Here is a 25,791-nt window from a genome sequence, read left to right as displayed (position 1 = left end):
TTGTCATTATCAGTGGCATCATCTAGGAAATAATAGATAAGAGCTCTGTAAAATAATATCACCTCACTCCCTGTTCTCCATATTGCTAAACATTATTTTTTTTAATAATATATTCCAATCACAGGAATTTATCCAAGTCTCTTTGGAGAACAGTGCCTAGTTGTTGGCATTGCCATAAGCTCAAAAAGGGCAAGTAGTCACGTTTTCTTTGCTGGAAGCCAAGGATCAAATAAATACATTATCTGGCCCATAGCTTCTTTTCTTCTTCTATAAAGATGACACACCTATCCCAGCTTGCATGTGTTGAGTGGCAGGGGTAGGGACAGAGTCCAGGATCACCCGTAGACACAAGAGCCTCATGTTCTTAAGAGATCACTGCCTCTAAACTTCATAACGAGGACACACAGCAAAGTCCTACTTCAACTTTTAGCATGTCTGGATTGTTTAATTTCACTTTAGGAAGCAAAGGATAAAATAATGTATTCCCTAGCCCTTGATTATTATTATACTTCTACTATTCTTCTCACTCCTCCTATTACTTCTAACAGCAGAATGTGGCCTGATTTTTTGAAGTTAAAAGAGTTTCAGTAGATCATAAGACTAATGAAGACATGAGCAAAGCCTGTCCAACTTGACAAGCATGGATCCTGTATCTATAGCTTAGGCACATCACAGATTTACATGGCTGGAGCTAAGAGGGCACCATTTCTGCCTTTGATGTGACTGCTCAGGGAATCACCTGAGAGCACAATCCAGGCAATTCTGGAGAATCTGTCACAAAATCTTTCTTCTTCCCAGCCACACATTTTCCAAAAAGTTACATTTTATGTTTTTTTCCCAAGAAGTTACAGTTTTTGAGCTTTCTTACCTTTTATCAAATACAATAGATACATTTCTCCTAAAAAATCAGGCTATAGCATTTGTAGCAGAACACTGCTTAATTAATACGTAGAGTGAATTAATATAGTCCACTGACTGACATGCACCTTTTGATAACAAATTCTATAGTTACAGTCTTACATTTGCTAACAGGAGTGACCTCACTGATTCATCTGGCCTTTTATTATTGTTTTGTTATATGAGTACCATTCGAGTTGCAAATTACTCTGGAATGTTACATCATGTTCATCTTTTCTAAATTAACGTCCTTCAGTATGGTTCTTTGGTTAATGCAAGGAAAGCATGGATTACAGTCTTTCCCATTGAGTATAACAAGGGGAATACTCCATCATAAAATATCAGTCTGGAATGTATTTGGCAGATTTATGGCGAAGGCTTTGGAAAATACTGGTTTAGAAAAGTCATTTCTAGCATGTCCTTCAATTCAAGCAGCTTGGCTGCTCCTGGGAATTTCCTTGTTAGTACTAGTCTTGACTGTATGAGCTACAGGGAACTTGGAGCAAATTCTTGGATACACAAAAGTGAGGTTTCACAAAGGCCGTATAAAACAAGCTATTGACACTTTGTGATTGTAAGTAATGGCATCAGATTTCATATTTATTAAATATGCTAGATCCAGGGGAACTACAAATAAAACATCCTTGAGGTTGAGTAAGAGGACAACTTTGCTCTTTCTTTACCTCAAGGCCGATTTACACAGGCTCTATCTATGTGACAATTTATTCAAACTTGATGGCCAAGAACATCAGCACTGTGGCAGTAATAACACAACTATCATTGCTAAATGCTTTTTTTCCTCAGGCATTGCAGCCTGGGTGGATGAAGAAATTTAAACAAAAATGCTGACTTCTTGACTTTCCAACAGCACTTGGGTTCAGGTCAAGAAAGGAAACGCTGGAACAACAAAAATGCTGCATCAGACAATGATCCCCTTAAGCAGAAATGGTAATTTAAGCCTACACTGATGCTAGCCTGCAGAACCGAAAGAAGCAGAACGTGTTGCATTAGTTAAGACAAGACTTTGAGCTTATCTGTTTAAAATATGTAACTGATATCTGAAATTGTTTTGAATCATGCAAACCAAAACTTTTCCATGGCACAGCTAACTCTGCTGGGAACTAAACCTTGTTTGGAATTACTAAATTAACCAAGCTGATTCTTTAAAAATACATATATTGTTTATAGAGACTTGAGTGTCATATTTGGTTACTCTTAAGTTTAAAGACAATCTGCAGAGGCTTACCACTGCAGTTCTGTCTGGGGTTAACAGAAGTCTGTGTGGTTAAGTATCATTCATTGCTTTGACAACATATAATGCCCTTAATTCTTCATACACAGATCAGATGTTGGTAGTGGAAAACATCTGTTTCTGCTCATATATTATAAGAGAAAACAACACAAAACAAAAAAGACAACAATGAAGATTAGAGATGGGTAGCACAGTTGCAAAATTCTGGCTCAGAATTTATGCACCGATAATGTCAGGGGACACTCCTTTCCTGTGTTGCCCATGCTTTATACATTTTTTTAATATTTTAATACTGATCTATTGTTTAATTCTCTTTTATTAAGCACAAAAAGTTATCCATGGTAGTACTGAATAATACATATTTTTTGGTGGAATTGTTTGAAACTTTGAACAGGAAAATAAAATAATTGAAAGTCATGGAAGTCTTCATGATGTGGAGGGGATAAGCTTCCATAAGGGCTGAGGTGCATGTCGCTAGGGCAGCCCTTGCCCTACACCAGCTCCACAGAGTGATCACAAGCAAAGATTCACAAGTTCAAGGAACTGTATCTTTGATTTTGATCTCCACGGTGAAAATAATCATGAATGCTAAAAATTGTATTCCACTTGACTGAATTAAATTTTACTTTTTAGCAGAAAAGGATTCTGATGGAAAATTTCTGGTCAGATCCAGAAATTTCTGTTTGTTACTAGGACAGTTTTTCTTTCTAGCTTTTCCATGTGACTTCTGAATTCCTTTTTTTATTAAGTTCTTCCTTATATCACAGTAAAATTACTCTCACAACAGCATTAGTTTCATATTACATTCTTCTCCACATGCCTGTCATGGATACAGATTTTCTAAATTAAGCTTTTTCAGTTATAGACTAGTCTCTTTTGAATGGGAAAACTCCAGTCTTACCATCACTATGTACGTGGATTTTTTAAACAATTCAAATCTTACTACTATATAATATATGTCCTATTTACCACAAATGGTGGTAATTTAATTTAATACAGTAGCTATCCAGTTTGTGTATTTTTATAAATATTTAAAAACTTAACTTCACAAAACTGTTCACACTGTTTGTTCTCATGAATGTTTCATCATTACAAAACTGTTAATGAACATAACAAAACAATTGTTGTTATAATAAGCAAGAAATTAAACATATTTTATTACAAGTATCTTCTGAGAGTAAACCACATATTACCTCCTAGATAGTAATTTGTTTGTGGATAAAACACTTTCCTGTGAAACCTTTATTCATTTTTCAACCTAATGCTACTGTGTAGTACTTCCAGGAAGAAAAAAACCTGCAAAAAATAATTAAAGGAAATAGTGGATCAACCTCAATATTTTCTGACCTTTTTCTTTGTCTGCGTTCAACTCAGTACTAGAGTCATATTTACAGCAGATGTCATCTGGACATTTTTCATGTAAGGGAGAAGGTTATCATGTAGATAAGCCCAATTATGTGTAATAATGCACATACCTCAAATTATTGCTTATATAATGAATTGACTTCAGAGAGAAAATGGTAATTTTCATAATTGGTAATATCTCCTGGATAAATAAGCTGCATTCTTTTATTCTAGTTCAAAACCAAAACGATCTGCAATAGCTTTAAATTTCGTACTCATACATATTGATAACTCCATGCATTTTGGAGGGCTGCTAGTACTGAAGGCTAATCAGGCTAATTTCACCTTGTTCCATTTCTAACATGGCGGTATGTGACATGACCAGACCTTTGGGTTAGAAAATCATTCCTGACTTTTTTAGACCATGTAATTTATAGCCTTGTTCATACTTATTTCTGTTGATAGCATCCATAATCATATCAAATATCAACTTTAACATAACCTCTGAAAACACCAGAAAAAGACATTATATACCAGAGATTCCGAATTTCTACCTCATTCTCCCACTTATTGTGTACTCTGTCCTTCAGAGATCAGCCTGCTTTAACATTTATATATAATAGTCTCTTTGTTCTTCACATATATGACTTTGCATATAATTTTCATTTATAACTATTATTCCTGCTTAGTACTATCTAAAAGATTGTAAGCCTGCTTTTCCCCATGCTCAGCAGGAAATAATTTTTGTACCAAGATATATCCTCAATACTTTTATGTTCTTATCCAAGACCAATAAACAGCGTAGTGGTTACATTTCTTTTTTCTTTCTGTGTGATAAGAGAATAATCCTTCAGAAACTTCTAGTAAAAGTTTCCAAAACATATGTTTGTGTGCTATTATAAAGTTTTCTTAACATGTAAATTACACTATAGATACAGCAAAGAGTATATTAAACACAAGATTTTCAAAACCACTCAAGGGAAACTAGGCTGTATCTCTAAAAAGCTCACAAGACCTGAAGTGGTGTAAAACAAGTTAGGAAATTTTACCCTAAGTGTGTAACTAGAAAGTAATTGTCCTTATGAGTTGGAATATGATATAAGATAGCAGAATTCTTCCTGTTATACAAAATTAAATAAATATAAGTAATAGAACTTAATTGTCTTCCTGAAATGCTCTAACCTTTTCCAACAGCCTTTCTTTGTCTGTCAGAATCCAACAAAGTATTTAAATGAAGACCGTCACAAAGCTCTTCCCCTTTTGGGTTTTGTTTACATCTTCTGGTTAACAGAATCTCAATGGAACAGTTTTGCGCAAAGCACTGCTGTTGGGTTGTGAAAGAGAACTCTGCAATTGCATTAAACTGATACTAATATAAAATATAAAGAGAAACAACCAAAGGAGAAAGAAACATACCTTGAATTTATCTACTTACATGGACTAGATTTTATACTGAAATATTCTTGTGAATTCAATGAAAAAATTCAACTAAAATAAGATATGCAACTAAATTTCTACTCATCTTAGCTCTCCTAGGCCCATTTGGAGTTTATGTTCCAGAGAATATCAAAATAAAATTAAAATCTGGTAAAAATATTTATTTCCTAACAAGCCACCCAGATTTATTGCAATTTCATACAACCAAAACCTCTAGAGTTCTCAGTTACATTCAGGTGCCTTGCCTTCAGGAAATTTTATCCCACTCTTGAGGTGTATAGGAATGAGAATGCTACCAATCTCAATCCTCCAAATCTCCCAGGCATCATGGAACAGTGAAATGATATTTTTTCCCTGGATTTTCTCAAGAAGAACTCAGCTATGCACACTATGGCACAGCACAGTTTAGACTATCTCAGGTCATAGTTTAAGGTAAGTGAGAAGATGGTAGGAACAAAGAGTTGCTAATAAGAAAGGTGAAGAACTAGTAAAATTGATCTGCAAAAGGACATACCATCGCTTCTACTCCTTTCCCTTTGAAAATGACTATAAAACTGGAAATATAACTTTTTTTTTTTTTAACAAAGACATTTTGAAAAAGATGGAAAATGAAAATGATGTTGTATTGTTTGAAAACAGCAATACTCCTATTGTATAAATATTGCTATGCTCCTATATGCAAATTTTGCTGAAATTTACAAATATAACTTAATTCAGTAAATTCCTTGTTTTGGTTCTGTTGTTTTAAATCTACTTTGTTTAATAATTTTTGAGAAAAATATTGCATGTACCAAACAGAAGATACAAGCTCATCTTTCCTTATTCTGAGCCATCGAACTGCTGAAGCCCGAGCTAAGATAATAAATCCTTTTATATTTCCCATATGCATAAGATTTATTTATTGTTGTAGCTAGCTTATGAAAATTCCAAAATGCCTTACCTACCTGGTGTTGCTGTTTTATGCTGTATGGTATTGAGTGCAATTATGATACAATTCTGTTATCAGGGAAAAAAGAACATTTGCAGCAAAGAATGTATCTCATAAATGTAATAAAGAGGAAAACTGCTTTGTTTTCTGTTTCATACTGTACTTTAAGATCAAGAATTTCCTGCATTGAAAAAAGATCACAAAACTGAGGACTGTTTTAGTATAGATCAATGGTTTAACAGAAAACACTCAGTATCTGAAGCGGTGCTTTTAGCTTTCAAAGGAACTTTCTTAAATTTGTTCCACTAAAAATTTGTATCAGGTGCACTAGATTATAAAAATCAGTATATAAAAAAAAAAAAAAATGGTCAGAACTGGGATAGAAAAGTGTATTAATTCTGAATTTCTTAAATCTCAGGAGACACTGCTTAAAGAATGAGACATTTTGGAGTGTTCTCCAGTTTACCTTACTCATGAAAACAGAAACTTTTGGGAGATGAAGAGTGGAACCATAGTGGAACTTACAAGAAAAGCAAACAGTAAAATATTATGCATCCATCTTTTTTGTTTTGGTTTGGTTTTTGTTTTTCATAATAACATCATCAAAGAATGCTTTATTGTACACGCAGCTAGAGTTGCGTGGAGCACATTCCTGACTTGTTACCCATGAGTTATTCACAATATATAAATGAATTGCTGAAAATGAGAATAGAAATCTTATCATTTTTTCCTCGAGAAGCCTTTCAATAGAATTGGATGAACCATTCAATATTAGCACTGTTTGCTACATGTCATTTTCCTTGTTAGAACTGAACCACAAACCACTGATCTTGCAGAACTTTGTTATTATTCATCACTGTTCAGTGACACTTGTCCAAATTACTGCCTATCAATTATGGAAGGTTATTATTTGCTTATAATGATAAGTGATAGATCATTCAAGTCACGTGTTATTTAGATATTAAATATTTAAGAAGAAGAAGAAGAAGAAGAAGAAGAAGAAGAAGAAGAAGAAGAAGAAGAAGAAGAAGGAGAAGAAGAAGAAATATAAAAAATGTATCTGGTTTTTACTAGTCTAGGATTTTCCAATGGCTGAGGCCCAGAGTCCTGCTGGATCCTTGGGAATACCAGACAGTAGATATCAATCTCTTTTGCTGCCAGTGAAAACATCAGGACAAAAGAAGGGGAAAACCTAGGTAAGATTCAGCTTTAAGATTCTCTCTATAACAAAATAATATCCCCAAGCTTGGTTTTAGTGATGAATGGCTGAAGACTTTTCAGTGACTATTTCCTGTTTTCAGCTATCACCTTGAGGATGGGGTTTTATTTTGGAGCTGCTACACAGATCTGAAAGGGTTACATAGGATTTTCCCTTGGAGTTCCTCACAGCTGTTGGACATTATATTTATTTTAAAATTACTGTAAGCAGTCTGTTTCATTAGGCATTTTGTCCTGCTCTGTTCAACTTCCATCAGTTCATGCAAAATACTTACTTGAGTCAATGATACTTTTGTGGAAGAACTAAAAGTATGAGCCCAACATGTGGTTTGATGAAATTAGACTTTCTTCCAGTATGTTACAATGGTGTATCTATACTGCAGATGTAAAAGAAACACAGTTTTCTTTCTTCTTATTATGAAGAAAATAGAAGTCACTTTGTAAAGTTCCTTAATATAAAATAATGCAGGCCAAACCCTAGTACTTAAATGACTACGTCATTTAAATCTTTTACAACCTTATACATAGAGTTGATGTGATATTCACAATCTTTCCAACATGATTTATATTAGAAGTATTCTGATTGAAATCTTTAGATTTTGATATATTTCTTTAAGTATCCTCTCTCTCTAATGTTTCTTCTTTGCAAGATAAAAGATTCAGCTGCATGCTGTGGGCATTTCCTCTGATTTTTCACTATCCTTTCCAATGCTATATGATTATTACATTTGTATGGGATAGTGATTATAGCAAAGTGATTACTGAAATACAATTATTTTTAGACTTTAGGGAGTTGTACATTGTTCCTGAATGCATCTGTTAAGACCCTGTAAAAACTGAGCCAGATGCTGCGTGGTATGCAAACACTCTCAGTTGTAGAGATCATATGTACAAAGACTATAAAAATACTCTCTATAAAGTAACTGTGATTATGATCACATAGCTGATAGGCAGCTAAAATTGAATTATGTCCATTTAAATTCCATAATCCACACAAATTTATGGGAAAACTTCAGCTGTCAATGAAACTGGCCTTACTTGTGGCAAAATTGCTGTAAAATATCTAACGTCAGCACCCACTGCTGAACAGAGGCAAGAGGAGAGGAAAATATTTTAGAAAGATAAAAATACCTATCTACTGCTCAAGGAGCAATTGGAAACAATTCACCCCACCAGATTCTCAACTAGCATAAATCAGTGTAATTCTACTGACCTCTCATTCCCCATCATCCCTCAGGTATATACTATTCAGCTTTCAGACATGGAATAAGAATCTACAATCTCCCTAAAAAACCTGCATTGCTACATCTTAGAGCTTTTAATATATCATCTGCATGATTTGCTATTATATTTTTCTCTACAAGTCACAGCTCATTGGAAGTTCTATTGTCAGTTACAACCTAAGATGGTAAACAGTTACTTATGCCTACACAAGCATCTATTGAAGTCAGATCCTGTACTCAGCTGATTAGATACAGAGCTGCAGTTTTTATCCAAGTGCAGGAACTATGCACTACACTTCCCTTGTACTCATGAATCTGTCCTTCAGATATCAACCCAGACTTAAACAGGCCTTTTCCCACTCCTAAATAGTGCAGTGTTTTCCTGCATTCCATCTTTTCAGGGATTAACTGATACTTGAAATACACAGTTTTATTGTGTCATAGATTTTAAAAGATGTATAGGCACCTTTGAAAGGTCTGTATTTTCTCTCTCAGGGTGGGGTGGAAGGTTGTGTATATATCTGTATCTATAGCTACATCTATATTTACATCAACATCTGTCTTCCTGTATTTAAAACAGTGATTACAGTAACAGATCACAAAGAATTAATGTTTGTAAATGCTTTTTTGCTTTTGTTTCTAGATGTCATCAATTTTATTGCTCTAAAATTTTAATGCACTTTGCTTTGACTCATCTTATGTACAAATTAACATAAAAACTGAGGGAAAAACAATATCCCTTGTGAATAATCACCTCTTGCATATACTGAACAGCTAGCAGGCATAAACTAATATTAATAGGGAAAAAAAAAAAAAAGTTCAGAAAGCAATATTTAGAAGAGTAAACCAATAAGGCAAGTTTTGTGGAACACTAGCTTTTGCACAGGGTTTTCCATCAGTCAACTTGTTCCTTTAAACATGAAAACACTTCAAAAGCTACAATTCTTTTCCCTTGTGGAAGTCAGCTTTCTACTACTGCTAACTTTTGGGATTGTTCCGTTCTTTTCTACTCATCTACCAAAAGTTTTAAGTCTAACAATCATTGCAGTCTCCTAATGATTTCAGAAGCAATGGATCAACTTATCTGTGGAAAAGTCTCATGAAGATTTCTCAAAAAATATATATATTTGGCATTTTATGGACATATCAATGAGAATGACCACAAACATTGGACCTAAGTATCTTTTTTGAAAAGGAACTCTACTACTGGTCTGAAATAGCTTCCTAAATTTCAAAACATAAAAAATATAAAAATATTTATATATATATATACACGCACAGGCCCCTTGGCAATACATAAAACCAGAACTATTTGATCTCAGTCTTCATAAATTGCATCTAATGACATTTTCAAGACCTTAAATGTGAAAGATGAACGAACAGGCAACACAATGTGAATATTCAAAAAAATTTTGAAAAATTAGATGACACAGGTCTAGGTTTGGGGTATATGATTTCAAAAGTAGATGTTACTGGCCTTGAGAACTACAAGTAAATATAAAACTGGATCTAGACAAGAAGAAGAAGATGTAAATAAGAAAGATGGAATACTCAAACTTTATTCATGCAGAGATATACCCTATTCGTAAGCTTTCTGATGCATAAAAATCTGATTGATTGCCAGGTTTGCTTATGTAAGCCTTATTTACAGTTCCAAGTAAGCTATAACTGAAAATGGTTAAGTGGCAAAATGCTCAAAATGGTCTTGAACAGATAAAATTACACAAGCAAATCCATCCTTTATCTTATTTTTGAAAACATTTTTAACTCTATATTTTAACTTTTTAACTCTGTATTTTCGTACATTTTATGCTTTTAAAAACATTTACTCTTGACTTTGAAAGTTTTGCTGTCAACACATGGCTATTAATCACTGGGACAGGAGGGGAGCTGTTTACTGACTTGTTCCTCATGGTAATTGTTGTACATATATGGCAGAAAAAAGAAATACTCAGAAAAAAAAAAAATACAATATTGTACTTAATTCTAAGTAATTAACAAGATGAAAAAATGCAAATTCTGTTTACAAAACAGGAGGTTGATAATAGTGATCTGATAAAGTAAAGACATCCTGACACACTATATTACTTCAGAATAGAAAGATCTTGGGCAAAGTCAATTAAATAGATAATCTATTTTTCATATATTTTGCCAAGTTTTTATGTAATAGTATTTTAAGTAAATATATCAGAATACTTGTATGGGTTTTAATTAGAAGATCAGTTTTCATTACCCAGAAAAACTGAAGAATGTCCACTGCAAAGCACATTATTCTGATTCAACGTAATGATTACACTTCAGCCTCCATGCAGTCCCAGACAAATACACAGATGGGCAATGACTGAAAGATTATGGCCCAGATGAAAACAATGGAAAAATTCCATTAACTATTAAAAGAGCTAGAATTTCAAACTGAATTTAGCCTTAAATCTCTAATAGTATAAGCAATTCTCTCCACTTTATGAAGTGAAATGCCAAACAGCTTTCATGAACGTTGAATGTTACAGAGACGTGGCCCATTGCTGAAGATGTTTAGAATTTAGTAGCTCTGGATCAGAACTTAATTTTCTAAGAAACATAAAATTTTGTCTTAGCTACACAAAATACATATTCAGCATCTTACTTCTACCCATCTGTGATGACACTTAAATTCTGTTTTAGTTTTCTCTGAGCTGCCTTCTGTGATCTCAGTAAGCACACACACACACAAAAAAAAATAATTAAAAAAAATAGATAAGCAACATAACCATTTTGCAAAACAGATATTATGTCTTATTATCCCACAGGCATGTCTATGATGTAAACTGCATGCTCATTTGTGGGCCGTTTGTGTACATGAAATAGTCTTGACAGTGAGAATAAAGAGAAAACTGTGGTTCAGATCGATGTGTCACAAGAAAGAAAATAGCTCAGTTATTTTTGTTCTCATCTTATGTAGTTAGTTAAAACCAATATCACTTTATATATAATTTTAAGTGCTATCACATATGGCTTATAATGATACTTAAATATACGTGTTTTGTGTGTTTGTTTGTTTGTTTGTTTTTTTCTATTAGTATATCTTTTCTCTTACTCTAAAGTTATAACAGACCATAAAAAGAAAATTGTACTCTGCCCAAAATAATGCAATCCTTTTGTTCTTAAAATTGTTATTCATTTTTATTTCTCTACTCATTATGTAATAAATACTGTTTTGTGTTTCTGGTAAGTCAGTAGATTCTTCATTCACTTTATCTAATACAGATGCAAATTAAAATATTTAGGACGAGATCCCTTTATGAATTCTTCAATCATACAGAAGTCCTCTGTCCAGCCCAGGAAGGATTCTCATGGGGTAGGAAAGGGTTATCAGAGGAAAGATCACAAACTATAATGTTGATTTTTTAATAGATGTAAACCCTAGGGATGTAGGGAGATACTTGTGTAAGCAAGAATTGTGCCCCTTACATACAGTATGAGAAATTCCAACTCACTTTTAAGCCTGGAAAAAGTAAATAATGTGTAGTTTCTTACCCCATTGTTATGAAGAACTTGACTCTTCTGCAGGTACTAGATGTTGATTAAGCCTCCTTTCCTCATAGTTCTTAAGAAAAAAAAAAAAAAGAGAGAGAGAGAAATCAAGTTTTAGGAAACAGGAAGAGATAAAGAGAGAACAATTTAATGATATTATCTAAACCCATGATTCACTTATACCTTGAATATTGCCCTGAATATTGACTATACCTTGAATTTTACAGCCCGTATCCCCTTACACCACAAATGGTACGGTGACATTGGAAAATGTCTAAACCTTAGCAGTGGGTTAACCTTGGCAGGCTTCTAGACGCCCATTCAGCTGCTCTCTCACTCTCCCTCCTGAAGTAGAACAGGGGTAAAATAAGATGAAAGAGCTTGTAGGTCAAGATAAAAACTGGGGGATCAATTACTAGTTATCATCTTGGGCAAAACAGACTTGATGAGGAAAAATAATTTATTGCCATATTGCCAGTTAAAATAGATTTGGAGTAAGTGACAGACAAATTAAAACACCACCTTCACCACCACCAATGTCTTTTTCCCAGGCTTAACTCATCCCTTCATACCCAGCTCCTCTATCTCCCTCCACTTCCTTCTCCTCTTCACCCCTTCCCCCCCCCCACCCCACCCCCCCATGCCCATGTAGTGCAAGGGAGAATGGAGGGTTACAGTGGGTGTATGTAAGTTCCTCTCTGCCTCTCCTTCCTACTCACATTTTTCTCCTGCTCCAGTGTGGGTCCTTTTCATGGGCTGGAGTATTCCAAGAAAGATGTGCTCCAGCAAGAGTTGTCCATGGTCTACAGTTATTGTCAGGAAAACATGCGCCAGTGTAGGTTCTCCACAGACCACAGCCACATCAATAAAAATTTGATCTAGCATGAACTCTTCATGCCACAGTTCCTGTCAAGAGAATTTGTTTGATCTTGTTTGGGCCCTTCAGGGCCACAGTCCCTGTTAGGAGAACCTACTCCACTGTGGACACTCAACAGGTCTCAGTTTAATCAAAAGAGATAATGCCACAGTATGGATCTTCTTCATCCACAGCTCCTGTCAGGAAAAAAACTGCTCCAATTGTCCAGGGCTGCATTTACTCTCAGGAGAACTGACACCAGCATAGGATATCCATGGGCCACGGTTCATATTAGGAAAATTCTGTTCTGGCATATGTTCTTCAGGGCCAAGGTTCCTGTAAGAGGAATCTATGACATTGTGGGTCCACTCCATGGCCACAGTTTCTGTCAGGAGAACTTGAACTGATGTGGGCTCTCCATGGGCCACAGAAATGTCTGATCCAGCCTCAGCTTTCCATGGCTGCAACTTCTGTCAGGAAACTCCTGTTCAACCAGGGCTTCTCCAAAGCCAAAAGTTCCTGTCAGGGAATGTCTGATCCAGCCTTGGCTTTCCATGGCTGCACCTTCTGTCTGGAAAAGCCTGTTCAACCGGGGCTTCTCCAAAGCCAAAAATTCCTGTCAGGAAATGTCTGATCCAGCCTCGGCTTTCCATGGCTGCACTTTCTGTCAGGAGAAGTCTGTTCTCCTAAGGACCCTCCAAAGCCAAAAGTGTCTGTCAGGAAATGTCTGCTCAAGCCTCGGCTTTCCATGGCTTTCCATGGCTGCACTTTCTGTCAGGAAAAGCCTGCTCAACTGGGGCTTCTCCAAAGCCAAAGTTCCTGTCAGGAAATGTCTGATCCAGCCTCGGCTTTCCATGGCTGCAACTTCTGTCAGGAAAAGCCTGTTCAACTGGGGCTTCTCCAAAGCCAAAAGTTCCTGTCAGGGAATGTCTGATCCAGCCTTGGCTTTCCATGGCTGCACCTTCTGTCTGGAAAAGCCTGTTCAACCGGGGCTTCTCCAAAGCCAAAAATTCCTGTCAGGAAATGTCTGATCCAGCCTCGGCTTTCCATGGCTGCACTTTCTGTCAGGAGAAGTCTGTTCTCCTAAGGACCCTCCAAAGCCAAAAGTGTCTGTCAGGAAATGTCTGCTCAAGCCTCGGCTTTCCATGGCTTTCCATGGCTGCACTTTCTGTCAGGAAAAGCCTGCTCAACTGGGGCTTCTCCAAAGCCAAAGTTCCTGTCAGGAAATGTCTGATCCAGCCTCGGCTTTCCATGGCTGCAACTTCTGTCAGGAAAAGCCTGTTCAACTGGGGCTTCTCCAAAGCCAAAAGTTCCTCTCAGGAGAACCTGCTTCAGTATGTGTTCTTCCTGACCTTTAACTGGTTCTGGTCTTTCATTGGCTTTCTGTGTGTGCCAGTGTGGATATCTGCTCTACCATTTTCCTCTCCAAAAGCTGCAGAGAAGCTTTTCCTCTCAAAAGCTGCATCTTCTCCATGGTGTCTGCAGAGAAATCTGCTCCAGTTCCTGGGGCACCTTCACCTTTCCTCCTCTGGCTGTTGTGCTCACAGTGCTGCCCCTCACTCTTTTTTCCGTCACTGCCTGTGCAGCATTTCCCCTTTGTTAGATGTCTACAACGAGGCACCGTGAGCTGCGCTGATTGGCCCGCCGTGCTGGGGGTCCGTTAGAACCATCTGGAACCATCTGGAAATGGCTGGAAGTGGCTGAGCCTAGCACAGGGTTGCCCCTGAGAAGCCACCCTGTTTTGTTGTGTATTTTTTGTTTGTTTGTTAGAAATTTAAAAGGAATACATTTCAGTTCATAAATTAGCCAATACTCCCAGTGTTTTCTGTGAAATTCTCTAACCCATACCAACTTAGCCAGTGAGTCTCTGATCGATATATTCAGTTATGAACTAATTTTAAGTTCACTAAAATTCAAGGCTTTGCTGAATCTGAACACATGCTTCCATGGACTTTTGGGACACAAGTAACTTTCTGAATCCTTTGTGTTAAGGGGGTTATTAAATAATCGTTTACACTGTCCATTCTGCTCTTATATAAATATTTATGCATTTTGCGTAAGATAACTGATACATGTGTCTTTACAGGCCTCTCCCACAAAGAAAAAGATTAGCTTGTTTAGTTGGAGGCAAACCACAAATATGTGGAGACAGACACATGGCCTTTCCTTAACTTTTGGAAGTACTGTCTCATTAAAAAGGGAAAAATAAAATAAAATAAAGGTAGATGCTATTCCTTTCTTATTAAAGTGCTGATGTTTTACTACTATAATATACCACTGTTTGTATAAGAAGACACTTTGGAGAATCTTTCCTTTGTTAAAGCATCCTGTTTCTGGTATTGTAACACTCAATGGCTTTGCAAATTATATATTATAGTAACAAATAGTTGAATATCAATATTCTTTGATAACAGCAGGAGTACTGGAGTCAGTATTTTCTCAGTACAGGCTGTACTGTCAGGCACCTGCTCATGTACGATAAGTGCTCAATGAAAAAGAACTTTTTCATACACTATTCCTACATATACAGGCTGTGTAAATTTTTCAATAAGTTAATGAAAAAGTATAACAGTATGCTACGCAATATCTGTGCCCATTATGCAACAGAAGACATACCTATGTGAATATGGGATTAAAATATGTTAATACATAGTTCATATGTGTATATTGGGTGTTGAGTCTGTAGAATTTCCAATTGTCCAAGAGTTTACATACATCTCAAGTACATCAAGCTATGATTACACCATTTAAGAAAAAAAAAAAAAAAAGAGAGAGAGAGAGAGAATTACAACACATCAAAATCAAAGTTCTTATAGAAACAAGTTGCAACTAATTGCTTATGGTGCATATTATGTAGATCACTACACAGAAAAAGACCTACTTCAGCAGAAGAAAAAAAGACTACTTCAGCAAAACCCAGGAACAAGGACAGATATGTGATATGTTTACCTTTAAGTGGATGAATTCTTAGTAGTATATTCTCAATTTATTCTGTTTTCTGTCTAGTTTGAATATTCCTTGTATAGCTGTAACTTTAAAAACCTCTCTTCCAGACTACATGATGATGAGACTCAAACTGGACATGTTTTTGCAAGCTCTACGTCTATATTTCTAAAGAAGTTCTTTAAATTTAAAATCAGAGGGTCTCAGATTTTATTGGACCTGATTGCTTTGAAATCATAGATATACAGGTAGCAAATAACTAATTACAGAGGTTATGTCAGTACCAATGACATTTTAAGTCAATATTTTAACAATAAGAGCTCTGAGAGACTGCAAGAAAGTTTTTATTTTCCCATTTTTTTAAAAAAGGCTAATAAATCCATGAAGATATATTGTGAGGAATGTATGTTTTTTCTATTCATGCTAAGAGCATACATGGAGGGAGCACTAGAATAATATTAATAGGTACATAAAAAGGTAGAACAATCTTATTTCTTTCTCTCCTCTGAAAAAGTCCAAAAGTCTCAGATTGCACATAGCTGTACCAAATCACAGAATTTTCACTGCCTTCTACCGTAATTCTTTCTTATCTTAATTCTGTCCTGGATTTAGCTGTGGCTTGTCTTTGCAACTCTGCTGACATCTCAGAGCTGGTTCTGGTTACAGATGTCTGGTCCCACCCTCACATAAGTTCAGAGTTTGTGAAGTAATCATTTTTGTGTGTATCTAGGATTCCATTCTAGCATCAAAATAATGATACAATTTCTCATGAATGGATGAAAAATATTCCTGATTTACTCAGTCAGGAAGCAGAAACAGACATAACAATTACCATGCTTCATAAAGGTGACCTGGAGTCCATATTCAGAGGTATGATCTCATTGTCATGTTGTCTGATGAAGCACGGTATCAGATCCTGGAAGATGTAAGTTATGGTATTCTGAAGACAAGACTGAAATTGGAGTGGCATTTCCTCCAGATGTTTTCCTTCAACAGCTCTCTTCCAACAACTGATTTATTTTGTTTTAGAAAGAAGGGGGTCTTATGAGTTCGTTTCCTATCTGAAACACAGCCGTTGTCACTGCTAAAAGAACACGCTCCAATTGACAGCAGACACACAACCAAAACCTTCATAATCTGGGGGCTGTTTTCTTGTGCTCACATTTCCTGTGAAGCCAAAGGCTTTCAGCCTCAGCATTATTTGACCTACAGACTCAGAACTATTAATTGTCCAGCTGTTGCCAATCATTTATCATGCCTATTTTTTTGTCACAAATAAGAGGGAGGGAGGGAGGCAGGGAGAGACCAAAAGACACCTCCACTCTCCACAAAATCTTTAGTCATTTGCGTGTCCTTGAATAGACACCTTTGGAAAACAGCAACTATTACAGTGGTCTTGTGTAATATGACAGTCTTACTGTACTGACATATGCATGTATTCAAAAGCTGATACAATTGGAATCTTTGATGTATCCAAGTCATTTTGGTCTAGTGATGATAAATGTTGCATAAATTCATATCTGAGCATCTGTAATACAGAATTGATATTTCCTGCCAGCAAAACTAATATCTCATTTGGCTAAATACCCAAAGCTTATGCTTTTTGTGTTCACTGGTTTTTCTTGCCCCACAGAAGAAACAGACTGTTATTTAACTTAAAGCTGCATTGCAGCCAGCAAAGTTCTTTTGAATTCAGTCCTTTCACATTGCACACAATTTTGTCATCAGACACTGCATAAGAAAAGAAATAAGTGAAAAACAGAGGTCTGCAATATCAAGAGATGGTTGGGAATTTTTCTGTTGAGAGATTGGAATGGAAATGGAAATTAATTTGCATGAAAGAGTTGAATTAAAGAAATTATTCATTTTGAAAAAGAATGAAAACTAAATAATACTTCACATTGAAAATCCGTGAACAAAAATATTTACTTTTCATGCCAAAATAACAGTGTCAAACCTAAAATACTTGCTTTAAAATGTGAAAATAATGAAAAATGCTACAGCTGTGATGACCCACACTTTTGCAATGGAAAACACAGAGGTAGTACATGAAAATGCTCTTTGTTTGAATTTGGGATAGGAAAGTTTCAAAAGCTCAGCAGTTCCTCTAGGATGGGAAAAGGGGTTACTGCCCAGCTCTACTCAAAAGTAATTACTTATGCTTGGCCCTGATTTTGCAACTCAGAAGTCTTAGAAAAAATATTAAGGAAGAAATTTGATATACAATGCATTTATCACACACATATATATTATTATTTTCCAATCTTATGTATCTTATCACTGTAAATCAGAATGTAGTCAGTCCTACCTGATTCTGGTTATAATGATTATTTGATTATTCTGATTATATATAAAAATATATTAAAATATACTTTTATATAACTATACAATAATATATTTAAAATATACCAATATATTTTCTATTATTATATAATTTGTATATTTTATTTTGATTATCTATTATAATGACCTATTCTCCTATGAAGAAAGGCTGAGAGAGTTGGGAATGTTCAGCCTGGAGAAGAGAAGGCCCCGGACGAGACCTCATTGCAGCTTTTCAAAATCTAAAGGGGGCTAATAAAAAAGATGAAGAGCAACTTTTTGCTCGAACAGATAATGATAATAAAAGGGGGGATGGTTTTAAACTGAAAGAGTGGAGATTTAGATTAGATGTGGGTAGGAAATTCTTCACTCAGAGGATGGGGAAGCACTGGAACAAGTTGTCCAGAGAGGTTGTGGATGCCCCATCCCTGGAGGTGGTCAAGGCCAGGTTGGACAAGGCCCTGGGCAACCTGATCTAGAGGGTGGCATCCCTGCCTATGGCAGGGGGTTGGAACTAGATGATTTTTAAGGTCTCTTCCAACCTATGCTGTTCTATGATTCTATGATTCCATGATTGTTTGTTTCTTGTAGTCAGGATGCCAAAGACATTACCTGTATTACACCATTATAAGCTTAAATATTGGAAAGATCATTTAGAAAACTTGTCTTATACTTCACCAACACAACTGTTCATGAAAAAACTTCTTTGAAATATTCACTGAAAAGACATAATATGAGCTTGAAAACACTATTTGTCAATTAAGTGAAAAGTTTCTTCTTTAATTGATTCTAAATGAAATTCTCTAGAGAGAACAAAAGGATGATAAAAATTAAGACCCTTGCTAATATTAATTTTTTTTGTTACCTCAGACATCTGTGCTTAATCCTGCTTGTCAGTGGACAATATATTCTATTTGTGCAAGCTCAGATATAACTTTCTGCAGAGGAAAGATGAAGTTTCTTGATGAGAATCTTAGTGGTAAGTGTAACAGTATATTTGCCTTCTATAATTTCTCAAGTGACAGCATATGAATAATTGATTTTTTTGGTCCAATGCAATTGTTAAAAAAAAAAAAAAAAAAAGTTAAATATAGAAAAACAAGATACATTTCTGATCTGACCAAAACCCTAACTTTTCCTAGTTTCAGTGAATTATAAAGGTTTAGAAAATTTCAATGTGAAATACCAATGTTTAAATACTTTGACAATTTCAAACTGAAACTATCAAACTTTTCTAGTTTGGAAGAGGAAATAAAATGTTAATCATTTTTATTTCTAATTGAGATTTGATCTGGTGACACTCCTCCATGGGCAGAGTCAGGTTCACATGAAACAGGAGAGCAGCTACAGACACAGCTGGAAGCAGGCATATTCATGAAGATTTTTAGGAATGTGTGCTTTCCCCTGTATTTGCAACACAGTGAAAAAATTCATGTGACCAGTTATCCAAGTTCAGCCCATACATGGGACTTAATTTAAACCAAATGCCTTCCAAGTTAGGGAATCAAAAAGTGAGTAGTACAGGTTACACAAAAGAAAGCTAATGACAGACTTTCAGAATGAATATGTTCTTCCTACAGCATTTTTCTCTCTTCTCACTAGCAGTGGGATGCATTACACAAAAGCAATGTTGACAGAATGATTAAAGACACAAAATATCATTGCTTTTCTCAAATTGAACAGCTTAGGGGAAGACAAGATTTATTTATTTTTTTCAGTGACCTCCTTTCAAACCCCTTCAAAATGCAATGAAGTAAGAGATGAAAATCTTTGCAATACTATCTCAATACTCTTCTCCTGATATAGACCCCAAGTCTTCTCATTGCTTGTTTCCTCTAACAACTCATGAAATTAGGATATATGCATCTGGAAAAATGAAATCATCTCCATATTTTCTGATGAAAGATACTCACATGTTGGCAGACATTTCCTACTGGAGGTTTCTCAGTTCTCTCCCCGGCACACACAGCCAAAAAATATGCAGGGTGCTGATTGTGTGAAGTCTTATCTGCTGATTTCCTATGGTTCAGGCTTCAAAACCCACAACAGCTACTCTGTGGAACAACTTTCAAGTTTCCAAAGTTCTCCAAAAATCATTATAGTGTTAAGAAGGCAGATCATTGTAAGGAAATTGAATTTTTCATTATACATGTGAAAAAAAAAAATAATAATAATAATTCAAAGAGATGTACTTCAGTATTTCTGTATCTAAACCACTCTAAATTCATACATGCTAAAAGAGTATTGAAAATGGAAATTTCTGTAAGCTGCAATGTCTCTCTCTCTCCTCCCTGGATGACCAGCATGACCACCTAATCCTAAAGGCTTGGTCAAAAATCCATTTGAAAACTATCTATCCATTTGAAACTGGATTCAGATCAGTATCTCTTTAAACAGGTCACAAAACCTAATTGTCAGGCAATATTAGCCTTGTCTTGGATAGTTATCAGGATGTAAAATGCCCCATATAATCCTCGGCAACTTAACAGACCTTCTAGACATCTCCTATAACATAAATTCTTTGTTAAGATGGGTATTTGCCTGCCATGGACAGTACAAATGTAACTGCGAAGTTCAAAACTAGCAATGTGTAGTGAAACGGCCTCAAGTTATGCCAGGGGAGGTTTAAATTTGACATTAGAAAGAATTTGTTCATGGAGAGGGTGGTCAAACACTGGAATGGGCTGCCCAGGGAAGTGGTGGAATCCCCATCCCTGAAGGGGTTCCAGAGACGTGTTGATGTAAGGGACATGGTTTAGTGATGGGACTCAGTAAGCCAGGTGGATGGTTGGACTTGATTATAAGAGTCTTTTCCAACCTGGATAATTCTATGATTCTGTGACCATTTCCTGGCTGCTAAAAGTTTACTGGAGACTTGGTGGGACTAAAGAAAATCATGGTATTCATATGAACTGAGTTCCTACTTTTGGCTGATGCTGAAGCTATCCAGCTAGTTCAATTATGGAAAATTTTCCATGTTTTAACACATAGATATATTTTTCCTACATTACTAAATTAGCTATTAATGTGCCATCAGGCACTGTCTGTGTCATTTGTTAGGCACTGAAACTACCATGTGTCCTCATATTTCTGTAGGAGAGACAATTATACCACAGGTATAAAGATTAAATATATTTAAGCTTTAGAAATTACTCTGTCAAAAAAGCTCTACATTTTTAATACATGATGCAATTGGGTATTAAGTCAGAGAGTAAACATTTAAAGAAGAAAAACGATGAAAGAAATTTAAAACAGCATCAGAAAAACAGTAAAAGTAGAATCATGGGACTTGTAGCCCAATCTGTAATTTATTATATTAATAGACATGAGGGTTCTGAGCTATGCCGGTGAAACACAAGTCTTTGTAATAGATTTTTAATAAGTTCTCTTGCAAAGACAAGCCAAAATACCACATTCATAGACTGATGGAGGAAAGAGAAGAAATACTAGTGACTAATGCTATGTTACACAATACCTTCTGGAGAGACACAAGCAGCTGAGACATGTTGGTAATTAGACAGTTAACATCATGGAGACTTGTCACAAGCGCTGCCTCTAGCATATGATTTCTTATATGCTGCTATTTATGCATGTTCTTATCAAAAAGACTTTCTTTTTACAGATTTAGGCATTTATGCCTTAATGTACTTTAGTCTACTATGCCTTTAGCTGTCTGTATCACGATTTTGAGCCTGTTAATAGACTATTATAGTCACAGTATAGCCCTGATACTCATAGCACCTTGTGAGAACAAGGCTTGCAAGACAGAGAAATTACATTTTGTAGACTTAGTACACCTGGAAAAAGCAGATAGGATTTCAGTAATACAGGCTTTCTTCAGGACTGGAATGGAATTTCAAAAGTAAATTCAAGATGAGGAAAACTGCAGTTTAATGAGCAGGAAATCATCAGGGAGAAAGATAGCTGGTACCTGTGGATTAGAAGAGCTCTTACTGTAGAGGAGAGAGAAAATGCATTATACGTTGAAAGTCAGGCTAATTATTTACAGCCTGTGGAACCTGGGGGGCTGGGGAATGAAGAGGATCTAAGATTACATAATACACATATTTTCCATTAAAAGTTGTATTTTTTATTGTCCAGTTGGATTATGAACATAATTCCCAAATTTGTTTTCCAAAGGTACACCAGAGGTCTCCTTGGCATTAGGGGTTTAAAGCCTAGAAGCAGAGTGCCAGAAGTTGTTGCCAAGGTTATATGGCTTCTTCTGGTTATGCTTACATTCTTCTCACTCTGCCCCGACAAACTTCTCCATAAATATCCAGTGTTCATAATTGCATTAGGAATATTAAATCTTGAAGAACCATATATAATCTTATTTAGAAACTGATGGTTACTGTGATCACGTGATGTTGTATGTTGACATTTATGGCATCAGTAAATCAGATTTATTCTAATATAACTTCTTTTAAGCTGGATGCCTCAGGGCATAGGCAGAAGAGTGTTTGGGCCAAGATACCTGAGCTCCAGCAGGAGGTCAATGCTGGGGAAGTGGACTTCTATTTCCATTTTAAAGTACATATGTAGGCTTTAACCTTTCAGATTCTTGCCACTTCCTTCTTAAGGCTGTAGTCTTAAAAAGCCCTTACAGCTGCAGCACTGGCCGAAACTACCCTACTAATACAACTCACCCAACTGGGCAGCCACATAATACATGCACTGATCTAGATCTGTGGGGGTGGCTGGGTTATTTTTAACCCAGATCACTTCTCTCATCAGGTTCACTGCTCAGTCACATAACAGTACCAGTGTAAGAGACAGCAGTATGATTCAACCATGAGCAGTGAGAGATGAGGACAATCAGATGAAGTGCATGCATCTGCCATAAAACATGCTTGCCAAGCTCTGGCCTAATATACTTTCTCACGTAACAAACCATCCCAACAGCTTCTTTGAAATTGCCTTAGATGGTGAACCAACATCAAGCAGAAAAGCAAGTCACCGTGATATTTTGCTTTAGCGTTATTAACTCACAGAGAACTATGGGAGATAGCTTGTCCAGACAGCATAGTGGCAAGATTATTTTGGGAAGGATTTATTTTCATTATTTCAGGATAGTTTCAGTATCCATATTTGTGAAGTAAATACAAATGTGTATTTTCTTTGTAAATACCAATACTTGGCTTCCAGTGTTAGTTGCACCTTTTCTGCAAGTTTTCTGAATCCTTGAAACTCAAATTCTCTCTTACACCATTTTGTTAGTTTTGCATTGATGTTTTATTGCTTCTGCCTGGCCCTGCACCTGACCGATACTGAAAACCTCAAGTATTTCTCAAATTACTGTTTTCTCACAGTCCAGGAGATTTACCTTCCACAGACTTCCTTGATATTTGGTGAATCCTGACTGCATCTACTCTAACACAGTCTAGGAAAAAACAGATATCTCTTTCTGACAAGCAAGGTACAGTAAGTTTCTCATCTGCACCAAGTACACAGCTGTTTATGTACTAACAGCTGAATCCCATGGCTTTAGGATCCACCTCTTCTTGTCATGTAGCAACTGTGCTGCCAGTTCCATGCCCTCTTTCTCTTTAGCAGCCACTAGACTGGAGGTTCTACAAAGTCACTGTAACTTTCAGTTGCACATCTCTCTTTCCCTAAACTCTCAGCCACACCAGTCTCAAGAGACTAACTTGTCTCTGGTTACCACAAACAGCTTGTGTACATTTATCCCTTTTCTATGACACCGGTTGATAAGCCGCAATACCTAGTGTGAGGAACAAGTCACATATTCAAGGGTTAGGGTGGGGTCCCCCCAAATGTTTAGAAACACAGCTGCAAAGAGATTGCTTGGTTGCATTCATGTTTTCTGCATCAGCTATATTCAAAATGATAGACATAAAATTGGTCATGAGAGAGAGCAGAAAGGACAGAAATTCCTAGACCATAAAATTGCCAGGGTAAAGGAGGCTGAGAGATGGCTCTTCCCCTCTCTGATTTTCAAGGGATAGAGCTTTGTGTCCTTTTTTGTGAACAAGAAACAAACCCAAGAATTGTAATGATTTCTTGGAGAAATGCCTGGAAGTCCCCAAAACCAGGCTAAGTGGTCAGCATAGTGGTGAAATGGTGGTTCAATTAAACCACAATTTAGCTTTTCAGATTTGAATCATGCCTGTTCTGCTGCTTTCAGAATGACAGTGAAAACCTGCCTAGTAGAAATGCAGATTCACAGCTGCTGTTGATTGTCATAACTCCTTTGATGTCAGTAGTTGGAAGGAAGATGAAGGGCTGCTGAGGGGCTGTTTAGCTCCTTTACATGAAACAGTCACTGCTCCACACCCGTGCTATCCAGGGAAGCCCTCTGATGGTTCTAGACATGAGTACTTCAAAAAAAGACACGGTGCTGACTGACTGACCGCCTGTCAGACCTTGCAATGCACTAATCCCATTACAGGCATTATACACCTGAATGCGCTTAGAAGGACAAGATGTATCACTCAGTGTCCCACTCTGGTAGTTGCTCTGCATTTAGCAGAAGTGTTATTTTTTCCACACTTTGATTAACTGACTGGAAATGAGAGGGTTTTTTTTATTCCAAGAAGCTTAAAATGCCATGTTCTGAATTTCTATTTGGGGTTGGTACTCTACCATCTCACTGTTATTTCTAATGCGTGTAATATTCAGCAGTTGAAATGACAGTGGATGTCTCCCAGCTACAGTAAATAGTCTTTGCAACTAATTTTTCCTCTTTGAAGAACTGCTTATGCTCTTGTACCTGTAACTGAAACTACCATAGCGCGTAGCTGTGCTACTGTAGTACTGCAGCAGTGGGGAAGCCCTGCTATTCAAGGGACTTCAGCAAGGCAAGGTTTATCTGTGGAGTAACAGCCTTGATTTCAACACACACCCAACCCAATGTGAGCTAAACCGAGACTCAGTGACTGACTCTGGAAACACACAGAACCAAGCTCCTTACTAAGATCAAGGGAGCCTTTTACAGGGCCTGCTAAGCATCAGGTCTCCTGCATGATGTTCAAGTTTTTCTTTATTCCTGTGCAGTCCAGCAGACCGGATGGTAACTTTACCAGCTACTCAGCTGGAATGCAAAACTGAACAGGAATGTGAAATTTCATTTTCAAATGTGAAAAAAGTGCCAGGGGTTGTTCTGATTCCGTCCCACAGGGAAGGAAGTCATCGGCAGGGAGTGGTCCTGTGCAACACGGGCAGGATGGGGCTCAGGACTGTCCTCGGCCGTTAGGACGCTGTTTTGGGGGCTCTGGTACCTCTGGTACCTCCCCACCGAGAGGGGGGCCCGGGAGTACCCCCCAGTGCAACGGCCGAGGGCCAGGAAGGCTAGCAGCACAGACACGAGGACTTTTTCAACTTCCAAAAGGAAGGCACAAATCTGACCGCAGTTTCCCTCCCTGAGGACGGACCCGGGCTTGGCTGGATTTCCACGCCGGGACTCGGGGCAGACGCGCTCAGGGGAGCGGGAAATCCAACGCGCCAGGGCGAGGAAGCCGGCGAGGACATTTTGGGAACAGCCTCCCTCCATCTCCCAACCCCTCCCCCCCCAACCCGAACACCGGACAAGGGGCTCCCGGGGGCCGCGGGGAGGCCCGAGGGGGAGGCTCGGAGGCCGTGCCCCGTCCTGCAGCACCCCTGTGCGCGGGCGGGGCGGGGAGAAACCCGATCTCCGCCGCCTGAGGAGGGCGAGGGGCTGCCGCGGCACGGGAGGAGGCGGCGGCACGGCCGAGCGGTCCCCCCCCCTCCCCTCCGCAGGGGACACCCCGCACGGCTGCGGGGACTGAGGGAGGGAGCCGCCCGGCCCGGCTCGGCTCGGCCCGGCGGGGAGCAGGGCGCGGGCTGCCCGGTGCCGGGGCAGGGCAGGGCAGGGCAAGGC

This window comes from Aythya fuligula, chromosome 6, assembly GCF_009819795.1.
Source record: "Aythya fuligula isolate bAytFul2 chromosome 6, bAytFul2.pri, whole genome shotgun sequence".
Taxonomy (NCBI): Eukaryota; Metazoa; Chordata; class Aves; order Anseriformes; family Anatidae; genus Aythya; species Aythya fuligula.
This window is presented reverse-complemented; position numbering follows the sequence as displayed.